Below are 19,805 nucleotides of genomic sequence, written 5' to 3' on the forward strand. Positions count from 1 at the left end.
TTAAATTAAAATATTTTCATAAACATTTAGTCAATATATCAATGCAGTGCACCCGAATGATAAAGTTTTGTTAAATAACCTCCTTTACGTATCCAGAACTTTTCACGTGCTTCGGCATACATTTTTGACCCGCCATTTTATCAAATCCTTCTGTTTTTACGTCGTTTTTCCTCGAAGGATATCATGTTTATGCTTCGCTTAGTAAAATAAATTAAAACAGATTCATATTCCCATGAACAAAAATATTCATAGAACAAACCTAAATACACAGAATTTCAATTCGATTGATTTATACCTGACATAGTAATATCTTTCTTGTATTTATTTACATTTTGTCGGCTTTCTGTTGACCGCATAACGGAAGGAAGTAAAAAATATTCATACACAGAAGTAGACCTCACCTGAAAGATCGGGTAATTTCGGCGTATCTAAATGAAAGTTACATTTCTTTTATCACTTTATTTTCGTCCTTGTTAAAAAAAATATATGTGAGCGACATATTTCAAATACACGTAATATTTCATGGAACTATGAACAATCGCGTAAGTTCTTTCAATTTTGTACAATTTGGCGGATATACATTTCGTATGGTTACCCGCCTGTCGTAAGCGTGATAAAATTATTGTTTGTTACAACGGGTACCAGGTAATCTAACATGGCGGAGATGTAGACACGCTGCTGCGGAAAATTTTCTTTTCAAATGATTTCAACTTATTCACGGTAAGATCAGATGTATTGATTATAATTTGTACACTGGTACTTTTTTCAATTACTTTATTCCACAAATAAACAAACCGATCGGCCATGTTGTACGATGACATACCATTTACAAATAATTAACTTTCGTTTTCATTCATCAAAATGTAAACAAAAACAAGAGGTTCTCACATGGCCTGTAAAAACGATTTTATTAATTCTATTTTATTTATTTGAAATCTTTATGCAACTTTATTATTATAATGTAGTTTTGGAGGTAAGTTAGCCTGGCCTTTATATTGTATTAGAAAAATATTTCTGAAACTCATGAAGCGTGAAATGACATGAATGAAAGTGCATATAAAAGTAACTCGCTATTGTGTACTGATGTGCTCAAAATTAATGGAATTTAATGTGGATATATTATTTTGGAATTTATTTCAATTGTTGTGTCATTGTATTTATTAATTTGAAAATATTCATTTCTTGGATAACTTGTGGTGATAATTTGTTATGAACATATTGCTTGAAATTTAGGAAATATTGTAGTGGCAACAGTAATTTTTACCCCACCAGGATGGGTAATAAAAGAAATAAGAAAGGGAAAAGACAAGTGTTTAATAAGGCGACTGGAATTCATAGCTTGAATTATAAAAGGAAAATTGTGATGAAAGATGAAAAGTTGAAAAATAAGCTGAGGAATCTTAAACATGTGGAGCCATTCTATATTAGGCAGAAAAAAACAAGGTTTGAAATATATACTAAGTAGCCGTGCTGAAACTGCAAATGAAGAACCAGTACAGCATGAGTGTTTTAAAAACTGGACTGAATCTTCCCAGGCAATGGAAAGTGATATCATTTTAGATGGTTTTTTGAATTGTGAAAGACAACATGGTGTAAGATACATGCATGTAATAGCTGATGGGGACAGTTCCGTCTATGCAAATATAATAAAGAATGTACCTGTTTGGGGGCAATATGTAGAAAAAATTGAATGTGCTAACCATGCCACTAAATGCCTTAGATCCAATTTAGAACGATTAATATGTGAGAAGCCCCATTATAAAGGAAAAGGTAAACTGACAAGAAATAACATTAGAAGAATTTGTTCTGGTGTAAGATGTGCTATTGTAATGCGAATTGCCGAAACCAATAAAATGACAGCAATTAAAAAACTTAAACAGGATATAAGAAATGCCGGGAGACATGTCCTTGGCTTACATGATTTATGTTCAACAGATTTTTGTAAAAATAAGGAAAATAATTCAGACATAACAAAATCAGATGATAGCAAAACGGAAAATACCAATAATGATGAAGAAGATATTATAATAAGCCAATGCGAGTACTGGACTGATTCGGTAAAAAATTATTCTGAAACTGAAATTGAAATGTTACGAAAGGGCGGTAAGACAATAGCTCAGAAAAATTTTAATATTGAAGAGTTGTTAAGAGACATTTTTCTATTTTTGAATCGTCTATCGGAAAAGGCAAACCGACTGATTGGTAACTTTACGAGTAATTTAGCTGAGTCGTGGATGAGCATAAAATGTAAATTTGAAGGGGGTAAAATGTTCAACAAATGCTTCCGTGGTTCATTTTACGCAAGATGTTATGGTGGAGCACTAAGGTCTTTGCTAGGTCCAGCATGGTCACCACAAGTTTACAATAAGCTTACAGATAAACGCCCAGATAGAGTTTTATTAGTACTTATAGACAAAGGTTTGTACGCTACAGATGTAGCTAAACGTGCCAAAGGTAGTGAAATAAACAGGAACAAAAGGAAATTGAAGAAAATGAAATCATCTCTTGAAAGCACCAGTAAGAAAGCAAGAAAAGAATACGGCGATACTGTGCTGCAAGATACAGCCGATATCAGTCCATCAAAATTAAAAAAGGAATGTGATATGTTTTATAAATCCAGCATATCTACATGCAATAGTAAATTAATTGAACAGCATACACGTGGTCAATCAAGTAACCTTAACTGGTTTGCTGAAAGAAAGAAAAGACTCACAAGTTCCGCATTTGGAGAAGTGATGTCAAGATCGCAAAATAATAACAGTCCCAATTTAGTGAAAAGGCTTCTCTATTCCAACTTTAAAGGTAACATGTATACTTTGAAAGGCTTAAGTGAAGAGGATAATGCAAGAATTGAATACATTAATTTGAAAGAGAAAGATGAAAATATTAAATACAAAATTGATATTCCAGGTTTAATTGTTGACAAAGATAATCCTTTTTTAGCAGCCTCAAGCGATGGTGTTGTGGTTGGATCCAAAGGTCCTGAAGGTCTCATTGAAATTAAGACTTTATTACAAAACAAAAAAACAATGATCAAAGAATCTGCAGAAAATGATAAAGCGTTTTGTTTATCAGTGCAAAATGGCATTATTCAACTGAAAAAAATCATAAATATTTTTACCAAATACAAGGTCACATGAATGTTATGAATTACAAATGGTGTGATCTAATAATTAGAAGAATAAATCCACATGATATGTTTATTCAACGAATATACTGTGATACAGAATTATGGAAAAAAGTTATGATTCCCAAATTAAAGGCTTTCTATTTCACCCACATGCTACCTGAATTAGCAGTTCCAAGACATGGTACTCTATCTGGAATAAGAAAACCTGAATTGCCATGGGTATGTTCCCAATAAATGTACTACTAATTTCTTACACTATTAATGTTTTGGTTTCTTTCACCATATTTACATGTGCTTACATATATATCATCCTATGTAATAACTTACCATTTATAATAATAAATATATATTAATTGAACCTGTATCTTTTGCCTAATCCTTCATTTTTATATTTTACAGTTTTGTGGTACGTCATGCAAGAGATCAGAGAAAAAAACTCTAAGAGAAGTGAAGGTGACAAATTGGACCAAAAAGACTTGCATACTCAGATTAAGACAGACAAAGATATTTACATTGCCACCCCATTAATACCAACACCAACACAATCAAGTAAAAGGTGATTTATTTTAATGTATATATAACTATATATAGTTAAGATCTTTAAAGAATTCTGTTAAATAGGAAATATTACCAATGTGCACTCTTTTAACAGCTGTAAATTTGTTTAGGAAATACCAATATGGAGAAAACATGAAAGTGTTCTTTAAAGGCAGGTGGTCTTAAGTAACAGGTAATTTTGTTTCTTACAATATTGAAATGTACTTTTTAAGTTCAGTTGGTATCTAGCAGTATTAATGTTTAGATTGCACTGTATACAGTACGCTCACCGCGGGTTTTGCTTTTTCCGCGATACCACCGCGGACGATTTTTTTTTATCGCGGACAAACGCGGGGGTTCGTCCGCGATGAAAGCCTATTTCCCCCGCGATCCCCGGTGTTCAGTTGTTTCCACCGCGGACAAAATTCTGACGACCGTTCTTCATTCGTCGATAAAATCAGTCACCCGTTTCCCGCGGGGGAACGCCAAGGTCAGTTGGTCAGTATAAATTAACCTCCAAAAATAATAGACGTTTTATTTTTTTTAACGTCATCTTTTTTACACAATGACTTGAAAATTGACCACAATCGTCTCCTTAAATGTTATTATACGTTAAATTTTTTGAACGGAATTTGAAATAAAAATAATTACAGCTGTACCTGTTTTTGTTGTTGTTTTTAATATTTTTGTTATAAACGTCCACAAAACTATTCGTCCACATACCAATATTTTTACAACTGAAATCGTCTTTTATCACTGTCATCTTTACTTTTTCATTCCTTGTGGTTCTCAAAGTATTATTGCTGTTAAACTATATGGGAGCCATAAATATGATACTTAGTATAAAAAAAGGACATTTGTGCTGATTTCTCAATGATGACTGTCGCTACAGTACATGTCCTGTAAGAGGTCGATGAGTGTGAATACAAGACAAGACATAAATAAAATACATGTACATATCTTAGAAATAAAAGAAAAAGATATTTAAACCATCTATAAGATTTTATTTGTATGCAATTATATTCTTTAAAAACGGGTAGACTTGTTTGTTTGTGTTTTTTTACAGTAAAAACCCCGTCGAAAATGGACATGAGAAATATGCATGACACTTGCCAAAAAGTTTTTGTATACTGTACATACCGTATATTTGTTTGACACAAATTCACCCATTAAAAAAATAATAATTAGGCTGCCTTTTACAAATTATAAAATTACATTATTATCCTCGGAATTAATTTCAATGAATGGTTTATCTTGATGTCGAATACATATTATACATTACCCAACACAATAACAAGAAGAAGAACAAGAAATACACTGCATTTGTACATGTACTTTTATTTCAACAAAAAAGAAAACAAACAAACAAATTTTACATATAGTTATATGTACAGTACATGTTACAGTACGTACGTATACTGATGTTTAAATACAGTAATTAATTTTTAAAATTTAAGGTTTCCACCGCGTTGACCGGTGTTTGACCGCCGCGTTCCTCCGCAATTTACCGCTGCGTTCCGCGGGGAAAACGGTTTCAGTCGCCGGTTTATGTCCGCGGTGGTGAAAATTTTCTGTCCGCGGGGTCACGCGGACAATATCTGAGCAAATTTTCGTCCGCGGTAAACCTCATCCGCGGGGTCACGCGGGTTTTGAAAAAGTCGCGCTGAGCGTACTGTACATGTATAAAGAAGTATTTTTAAATTTTTAATGAGGTTTAGAATTTTCAATATACCCTTATTTCAATTTTATAATTTTTGAATGAAGCTGTTATATTAATTTATGTTCATGCACTTTTTCACTGTGTACAGTAACACAAATGTTGACAAAATATTGTGCATTACATGCAATCCTTTCCTATCATGATGGTTATAAACTTATATTATTGCCTTTATACACTATAACAAACTGTAAATTGTTCTCAAATTAACTTTTGTTCACTATTTTTAAACATTAATTTTGCATAACATCCAAATAAATGAGCAAATTTAACTTGCAACTTTATTTTAAGTTTAAAAATGGCCAAAATTATAAATATTTATTTCAGATTTTAAGTGCCTTCAACATGTATTTGAAAGGGATAATTAATATTTTTTATACAAATTTGCAGATCAACACGTTTGAGAAAATTAAAATTCCTTGGGAGGAGAATCAACCACCAGTGGACAGAATCAGACGGCTCTCTGAATTGGTACAAAGGCACCGTGCTTTCTGTTTCTTCTGGAAAAGACGGAAATCCTGATGCAGTATATGAGGTGCTATATGAAGGCGAAGACGCGTCATATGAAGTAGATTCTTTGATCAAAGACTATAATGAAGGCACCTTAACTTTCATAGATTTGTAATGGTATACTTTATTTCTCTTCCAATTTACATTATACCATGTACTGTATGTTTTTATATTTAAAAATTGATTTTAAAAAATATTTAAATAACATTATGCATAATATCTTTTAAATATTAACATCATATTACAACAGCTTTCAATGTAATTAATCCTATATAATAATTTACAGTTTCTGAATTTATGCTTTTTATGTTTAATTAATTTTGCAAGAAGGTCATGTTTCAATTCATTTTAATGAATTATTACAAGAAGAAATATTATCCTGCTTATCTTATGGATTATTGCAGTAAATTTTTGTATCAGTAAGCCATGTCCACAATAGTACACCATACTTAACCTTGCACTACTTTTGTGTACATGCTATGTAAACATTGGACTTAGATAATGCTGTGTTTACTGGCCTTATTGGAATATAAATTTTCAATTGATAAATAATTTTTTCAGGTAATGGAGATTCAGTGTCACTAAAATAGATGTTACTTTAAAAGTTTTCATTCATCATATCACATATTTATCATTGGAAGGAACTTTATTTTGACATACAAGTTTCATGTGCTGCAAACTGATTCAGGTAAGGCTTTTGCTTTTATTTTAATTTTCTTTTTTCTTTTTAGGCAATGTAACAGCTTCTTTATAGGTAAAGGATTAATGCCTCAACACTTTCCTTTTCAAATGTACCTCAGAATACTTCAGTTGAAAGTTTGAATTTTTGACCTAAAATTTTCAACAAAACAATATGGCTGACATTTGATGCACCTTAACAGATATCCCGTAAATAGGAACAAGGGTCTATGTATAGGATAGATCATGAGTATCAGTTGGATGTGAGATTTATCAACGAGCGAAGCGAGTTGATAAATCTCACATCCAACTGGTACGAGCGATCAATCTGACTTAGACCACAGGCAGTTTCCTTTGTTTAATGTGAAGATTTAACATGCTTAAACGGTTTTTTCTTCAACAGTTACATAGGGATATCCAAAGTTTTCTTATTCAATCTATTTGGCCTTATTGTATGCCACAATTGCACGAGAAAATGGCATAATTCATGTTCTTTCATAAGTTACCTAATACACAATCTTATGAATGATTGATTTCACATTCCTTTATAAATTTCTATCACAATAGAGCAGTCAACAATTCAAAATTTTCGAATGTGAAAACATTACAATTTCGCAACTCGAGCGTATATCAACTCAGAATTTTTGTTGTTATTGCCATTGATTACATGACGTAACACAGTACACATCGCTTGAATAAGAAGTGAAAAAGCAGTTCCGCTAACCGAAAAATTCTCTTAGACTGAACTCATGGGATTAAGAGTGGGCTCATTCGAGAAATGGCAGGTAATTTTCATTAAACATTTCCTTAACGGTTTAACCAACCTAAGGGGCAGGATATTTGTTTGTTGTCCGGCTGAAGTTAAAAAATTTTTACTTGACGTATAGATTCGTTTATTTACTGTATGCTTGATATTCACACTGCTCTGGTTTTGTTTTTACCTCATTCATTAACTGAAAAAGATTTAAATGTTATCATTCCTTCAATATAATGATAATTGAGGTTTATTTTCATTTTGTCCAAAATGTTGTTTTTTTCCACCAGCTTAAAACCATATTAATAGTAACACCATACATGTATATTGTACTATTTTGTTCCGGTGGATACATTGATAGAGGCCATGAAGACAGACAGACAGAGAGACAGATATTTTATTTAGATTTGTACACAGTACATCATGTACATACATGCATAATCCATAAATCCATAAATATATAACCTGTCAACGTGATTAACGAAGAATATAGTAAATAATATAAAAAGTGTTCGTAGTCAAGTTTACAAAACGGTACAAAGTGGTTTCGTTCAGTGTAAGTGATATTTGATCATATAAGCAAAGCACGTTTAACATAAAGCAACCGCAGCCCAGTCACCGTTCGGAAACCCCACCTTCTCTCCCACCAGTGAAAACCCCTTTCAAACCAGAATGAATGTACATACACAGGGTCTGCTATTTTGAGTGAGCCGGACATTCAGGATGCGATTATTATAAACACAGTGCCTGAAATTGTCGTTAACAAAAACTTTTGTAAAATTTATATTACATTATAGATTGATTAACGCATTACATTTCATTATTGCTTGTGTTTTTTTCTTATTTACAAATACAGTAACTATTCTTGTTAGATGTGAAATGAAGAAATAATGGTAAAAAGAACTAGTGCTATCTGTTAAGTTTTTTAAGAAGAAGGGAATTATACTACTTACTTCACTACATGTATCTATATGTAACCCGCTTTAAACGTGAACATAACGGGGTTTTCCTTTTAGTTGAGTACAAACATGATAGTTATATCAAACACTTTACTGTGATGTGTGGGATATATCAAACACTTTTCAACCTCTCTGATTGGCCGAGAGGAAACAACTGTGGTCTAAATAATTATATTTCACCAAATTAATAGAAATAAATTAGCGCATACGGCTGTAAGGACCCTCATAACATATATTCTAGATTATTTGTGAGAAAAACGAACTGGCTACGTATACTGTTCTGGCGTTGAAGTTTGTGTTTCGCGATATTCATGAGTACAATAACGCACATTTAGCCTTTCTTTATAGTTTGCTTTTCGGTATATCTAATACATTTGCCGAACTATAGTTATATACGACGATTTTATTATTGGTGCATATCGATTTAAAGTCAACTTCTGCATCTTTCTTTACCAAAATATTACTTTCAGTGAGAGAATAGTTCATCTTAAGTATAAGACCGTTTTTCTCATTTTCCCCAGTTTTTTTTTATATTACAATTTTAATTTTGTATACCAGTATATGCAGTACTCGCCTGTTCTTCGCAAGAACACGACTCCCGCTTCCATTCCAGACGGCGGTCTTATCAAACATATTAGTAAGGGATTGTGCTAATTAAAAATACACCGAAAGAAAATTCTTCCAATCATGAATGAAATTCTAAGAATATTGAAATCAGCCATCATAAAAAAACAACTTACATGACGGCATATCTACGTGTATTACTAATGTTTATTCATAGAACCCTGTCTTTTACTTTCCTTTGAAAGAATCGTATATTCTTATTATATTAGAAATAGCCTGATCATCCATTTACCATGAAATTAATTATATATACCAGTAAAAATTGTGTTCCGTTTTTATGATAGATATGAATCTTCCTCAATATGTGTATATGTTATTATTATGTTATGTATTCATATATCAAAATAATGATCTTACATTTGCCTACTTGAAATAGAATCTCGACAAGTTCTGTTTTCATTTTCTGTTACTCAACTCAACAAGTACAGAACAATTCAATACCGTGACATAATCATTTTCGGAATAATTTGGGATTCGAACATAACACAACTTTGGGTTTCCTGAAGAGTTTTTCAACATCAATTTTGCCCCATCTTACTACTATGTTTACCTTTTAGCCCTAAGTGCTCTGGAAATCTATCAATTCAATGCGTGCCTCTTTTGATGTTGATTAATTCAAAATATATAATGACTAGATTTAAATGACATTTAAAAACATTATGTCCTGACAATAACTTGACATATCTCTCTTTAAAGGCAAAGCAAAATTAATGCATTTACATCTTTCCTTTCACTTTTATGTAAATATTTCATACAGTTTATTGGCATTATGATTGAAATAAAGGATTACAACTCTTCGATGTTGCAAACCGTATAATCAGGGTGATTCGTATAATAATATTATGTGGCTACCAGTAATTAATATAAAATGTGGATCAAACTAACTTTGCGTATAAAATTTAAGTATCAAATGCATGCATTTAAAACATTTATAAATTCAAAAGGAATAGTCTTTGCTCTTGAATGTACACTGGGGGAAAAGACAATAGATATAGCCGGTATATCTTCCATATACTAAATCTTGTATTTAGATAGCTATTTTAAAGTCAGTGTTTGTTCTTTATTCTGTGGTAAGCAGGATTTGAAAACTTTCTTGGATGAAAAAGCCTTTGGTGTCTATTCAATCTTACAAAAAATTAGTGTCAGTAAACGACAAATTTGTACGCAAAAGGCTGTAAACTTTGTTCTTTAGAAATCTGAACGACTAGAACTGAAAGACTAGAAATGTATTCTATATGGCAGCCACATAAATGTCCAAATTTTATTCAAAAGCAAACGAGTTTTTGTAACTGTAATTACAACAAGTGTAAGCATATATGTCATGTTTAACGCAATGTGTTTGTAAATTTTGAAAACGAATCAAAATTTTTATAAACAGCACGTCTGTATAAATTGTAGCATCTCCATTTAACACGAGTATTCTGTGTTATATGTACAATAGATCCGTGGAAACTAGGTTTCTACATATCAAGTATTAATGAATTCCTTTAAAAACGTAACAAGTTTGTTTATTTTGATATTTTGTCTGTTTTATTTTACAACGGTCTGTCGGTCTTTCTCTTACCTCACAATTCGATCGAAAAGCGAGACGCGCAGATTATATATAATTTCCAACTAGGTCAAAATTCATAGAGAACATATATTTTTTATTGAAATTTTAAGAATTCCCTGACTTATACTTAACTGTACTAATATGCTATGGCCTATGAAATCCTTTACATACATGGAAAGATCCAAACATGCATGACATTTTATGACTCTATAAAATCATCTTAAAACTACTTTCAAATGTTCTACTGGGAACAACTTTTTATAGTTTTCGAGCTTTATCATGTCATGGTTTTGTATTTTACTTTAATTTGTTTGTTTTATTTTAATTTGTCAGGTCAGCGGGCCCCTGAAAATATATAATGTTCATAATGACGTCAGCGGTAAGACAAAACATAATAGTAGTCACTATATTTTGTTAATTAATGGGTTTTATATCAACGAAGTCGTAGTTTTCGCTGTTTGGGTTACAGTTGGAGTAGTCATAGCAATTCTGTGAAATAGTCTGTTATAATAAGTATGTTGCAAATTCCTGTGGCGATTTCAAGTGTCAAATAGTCTATTGAAATCATTTAAAGTTGATATGTAGTTGTGATGTTCACCATTGGTGCACGATTGTGTGTGTATATTTAAATATCCACTTAGGCATCTTTGACATTGAAAAACATGATTGTCTTCATCCGAATATATTTTTGACCAGAAAAAGCTTTCGTTTATAATGATAAGGTCCTCTGTCTTCCAGAATGTCAAACATTGTCATGTTATCCGATCAGACTTTCTTGTATATAGTATTTCGGAAAGACTCGTTTTTCAGCGTTGTTCTCGTATATGTGTCTAAAAAGAAACTTCATCCTATTCTTAAATGTTAAAATAATTATTTCATATCACTAAATGATAGTAACTATCCATCGGTACTTATTGATGATGACTCTTCTTAATGCCTCCTCTCAATCGTGCTATTGTGCTTTGACTTTTCCTAATTTCTCGCATACCTATCGGTGCCATCTGTTCCAAAATATCTTGTTCCTTCAAGTATGTTGATAATTGCAATTATTTGAATCTCTTTATATGAAATCTATTTAGTGTTATTGTAAATAATTTTCACAATATTGTTTTTAATCTTGATCCCATTTCTTTTTCGTGTGTGATATTATGGTAAGGATAAAGTGTCATTTGCGTCTTTGTGGCTTACTTCGGTTCTATGTAAGATGTCGGTATCAAATGCTCCTAAAGTCAAGGCACAGCCTTGTACTGTTGTGTCGAGCAAGGCGGAAGTCAAAACATGAGTAAGCTGATTATTGTCTGTGAATAGTGTAAAATGGGATGATTTTGTAGGAAAATTTGCACTTTGATACTTATTGTATTGACTTATCAAGATCATTTCAAAAGGTGTTTTGTCATTCAGTGTTTTTATCTTGATGTAGGAATATATTTTTTATTCACTGTCTTTATCTCCTAACACAATCCCCTATCACAAACCGGAAACAAATTTACATAAAATGAACATTAAAATGGGAAATGACAATATATCAGGCGCCTTATAATTGACTTTAACCGTGCGTCTAAATTGACATTTATTTTATTCGTGCTGAATTTTTATTTGTCCTTCATATTCAGGACTGATTTTGAGAATTTGGCTCCCTATAAGATGCTAGAGGCATTTTGTAGTACAAGTGGTATCTTGGTGTACTTTACCTATTTAAGGTATGCTGAATCCGATAAAGGTGGATACCAAATTGAAAAACTTGATCTTGACCATTGAAGTGGCCATTTAAAATGACCACTAAAATGGCCGCCACATTTCTTTATCATACATTGATGATAGATCAAATAAAACTTTTAAGGAAAGGTAAAAGCCTGAAATTTGTCACAAAGCATGTTTAGTTAAAAACAAATTAGACACCAAAACAGAATTAAAAACACAAAACAATCCAATATGGCCGAAAAATCCAAGATGGCAGACATTTTGCTATAGGCCAATATAATAGTAATATAGGAGTAATATTAAAGATAGTACTGAAAACTTTAAGCATTTTGGCAGCGAACACTACACTACAGTCTTTCCTGCCCTATCTGCTAGATATAGATCTTTCATGTATTTTATCTGGCACTCTATGCAAGCATATAGAGTGGCTACTCAGATGCCTACTTATATTTACACAGCGTATGTCTGAGGGGGTTAAAACGTGTGCATGCAAAATATACATCAATTAATTATGGTGTTCGTTTTTTCTGTTATCGGTCGTCGTCTTCGTTCTTCTGTTATCGGTTCTCGTCGCGTTTCTCTGCTGTCAGTTCTTCTGTTATTGGTCGTGACTTTCGTTCTTCTGTTATTGGTCCTCGTCGCAGTTCTCTTGTTGTCTTCGATCTTCTGTAATCGATCCTGGTCTCAGTTCTTTTGTTGTTAGATGTTCTGTTATCGGTTCTCGTCTCTGTTTTTCTGTCATTGATCGTGATCTTCGATCTTCTGTAATCGGTCCTGGTCTCAGTTCTTTTGTTGTTAGATGTTCTGTTATCGGTTCTCGTCTCTGTTTTCTGTTATCGGTCAGTTCTTGTCTCCGTTCTTATTTCTGTTATCGATCGTCGTCTTAGGTCTTCTCCGTTCTTCTGTCATCCGTTCTCGTCTCTATTCTTTTGTAATTCTTTGTCTCCGTTTTCTTGTTGTCAAATCTTCTGTCATCAGTCCTGTTATTCTATGTGCTAGTGTCTATTTTTCTGTTATCAATCCTCGTCTCCTTTGTCTTGTTGTCAGTTCTTCTGTTATCGGTCCCTGTCTCAGTTCGCTAGTTGTCAGTCCTTCTGTTAACGGTGCCTGTCTTTGTTGTTCTGTTATCGGTTCCTGTCTCAGTTCGCTAGTTGTCAGTTCCTCTGTTATCGGTCCCTGTCCTGTTCTTTTGTTATCGGTCCCTGTCTCTGTTCGCTTGTTGCCAGTTGTTCTGTTACCGGTCCCTGTCACTGTTTTACTGTTATCGGTTGCTGTCTCTGTTCGTTTGTTGGCAGTTCTTCTGTTATCGGTCCCTGTCTCTAATCTTCTGTTATCGGTCCTCGTCTCTGTTCGCCTGTTGTCAGTTCTTGTCTCCGTTCTTCTTTCTGTTATCGATCGTCGTCTTCGGTCTTGTATTTTCGGTACTTGTTTCCTATTCCGTTAAGGTCTTCTCTTGTATCTTTCGTTGCCGTCATTCTGTGTCTATGTCCTGGTTTTGTCAGTCTTGTAGTCATTTATTCGTTCAGTGGAGTAGCGGGGGATTGAACTCACGACCCCTTGATTTGTAGGCAGACAGTGTTACCTATGCACCACAGCGCCCGCTCTGAATAATAACCATTTTTGAAAATCCTTTATACATAAAATACTATTTCAATGGCTAACAAAGGGTGTATTGCAATAATATTTTAACACCTCTTCTATGTAGCCAACCCACGTGACTTTTATATATGGTAAAAGAAAATATTACTCCATTTTTTACAAGTAATATTTTTATAGATAACTTTGCTGTTACTTTAAGATATCCTGGAAATTTATTGGAGGGTACCCGGAATTCTAATGTATATCAAATAATGTGACAATCTTCTTCAAAACCGTGATTGAATTCCAAAATTTTCGAGAGCTGCCATGGTATAGCAAGCACACGTAGCAATCTCCCGGTTTCAGACATTTTATGACTCGATGAAAATATGGTGGTGTTGTTGTTTATGTTGTTGTTGTTTTTAACTTTATTTTTAAATTTCAAATTAAATAGTCACTTATTTTTAAACAAGATGGTAAACATTTGTTGTTTTCTGTATTTTTGTTAAGAATTCTAAGTTTAAGATGACTTTTTAATATTATCGATTATCCATCGTATACCTGAATGCAATTATAATTGAATCTAAAAAATTAATTATGCAAATATTATTTTCGGCAGAAAACAACAAATACAAACAAAACAACACACAAAAAAACTACATGCAGCATACATGTGTAATGTTCACAATGTGATGAAAAACGGCTCTTTATTAATTTCAACATTTCAGCAAGTGACACATTTTATAAAAGAATGGGACAGAAATGTTGTTGTAACCATTTAAAAAATATGATTTGTAAATTTGTAAGTTGGATATTTTTTAACCTAGTTTCCTCAACACTCAATTAACATATTTTTATATATAAACCTGGGGTACAGAAAATTGACAGAAAACAACTTTCATAGACTGAGATAGAGTCAAGATGTCGTAGATATTTGGGTTACAAAAGGTGTTTTTGATCCTGATAATGTTTTAAGTAGAATAAACATATTACGAGCTTATATTCTTAAAATTTTGTACTGCCTTAATTCATTTTTTTTAAATACTTGCAATTATGTAATTTTTATGTCTTTAGTTAGTTTCTGGAGAAAAGGCTTAACAAAGGTGGTATCTTTTATTTTATAGATAAATTTTATAATGTGTCACATGTCGCCTTGGATAAAGATTTTGTGATTATTATGCGCATACTTAATCCCGCTTTTGTTTGTTTGAACAACAATAGTTCATTTGTTTGTATACCCAGCCTCATTGCTTATTTTGTATAGTCTTATTTTATTGACCTGTCAATTATGAATACATTACAGCACTCATTGAAATATAAGATTACACTTCGATTTCGTCGGTAATGTTTACGATAATTAGTATAGAGTATATAGAGGACATGTGTTTGTTTGTGTGTAAGATGAAATTTTATTTCATCGAGTGGGCTTTAAAAAAAGTATTCTCACGAGTAGCGTGGGCGCGAGTGAGAATACTGTTTTTAAAGTTCACGAGATGAAATAAAATTACATCTTACACAACAAACAAACACATTTTCTTTTTATTTTATGCTCAAAAATAAGTGAAAACGAAATTTCCTTGATATGAACTTTAATATTAAAATCTGTTTTCCCCACTGGTAGCCTCTATTATGTACATGTATAAGTCGAATTTCTCATAAAATACAAGAAGTCTTGGGCTAAAAAATAAGTTCGACAATCAACGTTAAATGGCGATGATATTATTCATTTTATTAAAAAAATATAAATGAGCGCTTATTTTAATAATAAAAACAAACAATTTTAGAAGGAGAAAAAGTCCAACCATCCATCCATATTTCTGTTACTTACTGCGAATTTATATTAGACCTGGCTCTGTTAAATGTAAGCGGTGGCCATTTTTAAAAGTTGTGTATTTTACGGGAGGAAAATAATTGTGTTTGATTCAGAGGGATATCATTTGGATTTGCTAGTCATACACCTTTTTAAAAGAAAGAAAACTTATTTGAGTATTGTAACAGACAACAAATAGTTGTTGACAGATGTGTAAACATTTAAAAAGTGGCTAGGAAATTGGAAACTTGGAATTGTTGAAAGGCTGTCTTACGAACCCTGGGTTGTTTACTTATTCTTCGGGCCAATGGCTGTCATTGCTTTTTAAGTTTTCATAAAGCATACGGCAGTTATTGCTCGTAGGAAAATGTCATCAAGAGCAGTTTTGCATGTGGAAGGAATGTATTTTTCAGACTGTAAAAATGAAACAGAAAAAATGAAGAGACGATATTTGCTGATCGGTAATTTGGATGAATAGAAGTAAGTTTTCTCCTTTTTATTACTTTTGACATTTAAGTTATTTATCAATTTCAGCTTTGCTTTTCTCTAAACAGCCTGACATTGTCAGAATTGTCAGCAAAAATAAAATTGAGATACCACATGGGGAAAATCTTAAGAAAGTAGTTTCGTCATTGAAAATAGCTTAAGGTCTTTAGCGTACCCGTTTATATACTATGACATGACGTGCCGCATCTGATGAAAATCAAAAATGTTAAATAGCGGCTTATAAAGTTTTGGAAGCCAGAACTACATTGAAAGTGTGAAATTATATTTTTATAATTTTATTTGTTGTTTTTTTTTTTTGGGGGGGGGGGGGTGGCAGTATTTATTTTAAAATACTTTATGTCTCGGTTTGTGTTGTGTTTATGGCATTGAAATGACATTTTTTGACATTTCAAAATAATTTTCAAATATTCATTTTAAACCATAAATACCATAATAAGTGCAAAAAAATGAACAACTTAAAAAAATCATAGCTACAAATAATGTTTAAAAATTACGGAACACCTGAAGTGACATTTTCCACATTGTCCCCTTGACTTGAATTCGTTTTTACGAGATAAAAATTTCCAATTAGAAATAGTATTTCGTTTTAACGAAATATAAAATCTTAATCACGAAATATTGATTCGTTATAAGGAAATATTATTATTGTAATTATTTTGTAATTACGAAATATTATTTTGTAATTACGAAATATTATTTTGTAATTACGAAATATTAATTTGTTATTACGAAATATTATTTTGTTTGGTAGTATTTACAAACTGAGTTTATTGTTAAATATATGTCAAGTTAACAAACAATAAAAGTGATTTTTTTTCAATCTAAGTCTTATACCTTAACGTGCTAGTAAAACAGTACTGTATATACTGTTTATTGAGCCATTAGGCTTACAATCGCTATATTTGGTGGCCAATCTCATTAAAATCTGATCATATTGAATAATCATTTGATTTTGACAAGAATAATTAATTGCATCATATTGTATCATAGTTTTAATGACCTATTTTAGTATTTTTAAGCGGCCATTTTGAATTGAACTTTTGAAGGTCAAGGTCAATTTTATTTTTTATTGGTATCCACCCTCATCGTCTTCAGCATGCCCATATTAGGTTAAAACACTCAAGATATTACTTGTACTATAAAATGCCTCTAGCATTCATATTTTCTTAAAATCAGTCCTGTATTATTAGTAAATATGTTTGCATCAGAAGCGACCTTTAATTTTACATAAAACAATACTACAAATCATTGTCATTTTTGTCTATAGTTCAAAATAATAAAAATAATAACATCTGATGACGACAAACATCTGAATGAGCAATTCTTTTTTGAGGTTCTATATTATCAAAATTAAAAGTTCCTTGCTGCACGATGATTCGCGTTAAGTTCTACATAAATGTTATCATCTGAACTTTTGTTTCATTTGCTTTGTATCTGAAGTTGTCAAATTTTTAGCAAGAAAACAGTCTAAACCATTTGTTTATTCACTTAGAAAAAAAACACCTTTTTATCCTGGTCATTATGTTAGAAACAACTTACATTAGTTTTTTCGGAATAAAGACAGATGCAAATATACGTATAAAATTTATCTTTAACAATGTTGCAGTAAATCAATGGTTTAATTATTTTCCCCCTTTTTGTTTTTATCAATTATATAGTTTCCAGTAGTTTGTTTATAATTCATATATCAAAATATTTGTATAAGCGTCTCTTTATCTAATTCCTAATGTCATCGATTTATATAAATATCCATTACCGTCAGATTGAGTTAATTACAGTAAAGTAGATGAGCAGACAAACGAATAGAGACATACGACATATATTAAGCAAATGTTTGGTCATACGAGATGTATATAGACTGCTCAGATTGATTTATTTAGCTATGTCATGTAATCCGAATCACCGCAAGTACAAATAAAGGTTATAACAAATCGTCTAGAGTACGGTGATTTGAAGGTTTATATTATGTAAATTTATGTCTTAAAGCTACATTAAATAAATAATTTTATGTTAAAATATTTTTGCCGTCGGCCTAAAAACCAAGCATTCTACAGTTTCATTAGCCTTTTTAACAGTATCGCTATAAATGTTATCAAAAACTGTTCATAAATAAGGATTTTAAATGGAAAACCCCAAGGTAACACTTAAGTTCGTATACATAATTTAACATGCAAATGAAGACTATAATCAGCTCGTGTATGCGCTACGTCACGGTGTTATAGTTGCTATCCGGAACACAGCAAATATGAGAATTTCTTGTGCAAACACAATTTAACCGTTTAAGCTTCACGGTGCACTAGACCTGGTGTTCAGAAAAAATAATCATCTCATAAAAAAGATTAAATTTGTATGAAAATATCAGTTACAATGCGGAAATATACCGTTAAATTAGGACTGCTACTTTTAGTCATGTTTGTTGATTTAACATTGATGTACGGATGCTCTGAAGGCGGAGTTTCTCATGCAAACAAAAATTGTACTTCCGAATTCGCCACAATGAGGTTGCACATTTGTATGCTCATAAAACTATTTTTAGTTGTCTGGACACCAAAATAAGACCTGGAGTCGATATGAAACCCAATTTATTAATGAAATGTCGTTATTTCTATTTTTATGAAATTTATTAAATGTAACTTTAAGCGGATCGGCAAGATTGAGTAGTAGTTACAGATTCACCAGATATTTCGGTATATACTTTGCTTTGATATATGTATGTATAAACAAGATTTGTTTTACTGTTTATGAACGAAAATTACAAAATATTTTGAAAAGGAGTATGTTTTATTCTTGTATTTTGAAACGTATAATTGAGCCGCGTCATGACAAAACCAACACAATGGGTTTGCGACTAGCATGGATCCAGACCAGCCTGCACATCCGCGCAGTCTGATCAGGATCCATGCTGTTCGCTTATCAACTCTATTACAAGTGGAGAAACTGACAGCGAACAGCATGTATCCTGATCAGACTGCGCGGATGCGAATGCTGGTCTGGATCCATGCTGGTCGCAAACCCACTATGTTGGTTTTGTCATGACACGGCTCGTATGATTTACAATAACTATTGTCCCGAAATATATGACTGGCACAACCTAAAACAGTGTCATTGACACGAGTGCCAGTTAATTCTGTAAGAGTGTTTGTCACATGTTGATGTGGTTTATCGCAGAGCTAAAATAGAAACAAACAAATATTTTCAATAAATAGTAAATAAAATTCTGACGAGTGCATACTATGATACTGCTTGCTGAAAACCTTAGTTATTCTGCAAAAATTCATCTTATTTAAAACAAATATTATTTTTGATATTATAAAGGGGACCTTCTTCATATAGATTTATCAGCTGGCATCATACCTTTAGACAAGCAACTGTAACCTTCAAAAAACTGTTTCTAATGTCTTTAAAGTACAACTCTAAACATTCCTTGAAGTTATCTTTAATTGTACCGAATGGATCCCGGGAAAGCAAACATAATATTTACAAATGTCACAATTTCGTTAAATGCATACAAAAATAAGAACAATTTCATGCACTTCATTTTGACATTTAACGGTAGTTACAAGCTCTAATTGAGATCGCAAATGTATAATATTGTAGTTTGAAATTAAAGGTGTCATGAATGTTTTATGAAAGTCTTTACACTATCGTGATATTACACAAACTTAAAAGATATTTCTTTGTCTCATCAAGCACAAAAACAAATGTTATTTCAGAATGTTGACCGATATTTGCCTGTTACATAATTTTA

General features: G+C 32.0%; 1 long non-coding RNA gene across 2 annotated transcripts; it reads left to right on the forward strand.

Moving 5' to 3' along the window:
* Window positions 1-626: 626 nt before the first annotated feature.
* LOC132737648 (uncharacterized) lies at window positions 627-6,762 on the forward strand. Of its 2 annotated transcripts, XR_009626763.1 has the most exons (4): window positions 627-720; window positions 3,530-3,686; window positions 5,775-6,011; window positions 6,456-6,762. It is a non-coding gene; the product is annotated as an uncharacterized LOC132737648 (long non-coding RNA). The 2 variants fall into 2 exon arrangements; XR_009626764.1 differs by lacking the exon at window positions 3,530-3,686 and having other exon boundaries at window positions 651-720; window positions 6,456-6,755.
* The last annotated feature ends 13,043 nt before the right edge of the window (window positions 6,763-19,805 follow it).

This window comes from Ruditapes philippinarum, unplaced genomic scaffold, assembly GCF_026571515.1.
Source record: "Ruditapes philippinarum isolate M1 unplaced genomic scaffold, ASM2657151v2 ctg5398_1_1_1_1, whole genome shotgun sequence".
NCBI lineage: Eukaryota > Metazoa > Mollusca > Bivalvia > Venerida > Veneridae > Ruditapes > Ruditapes philippinarum.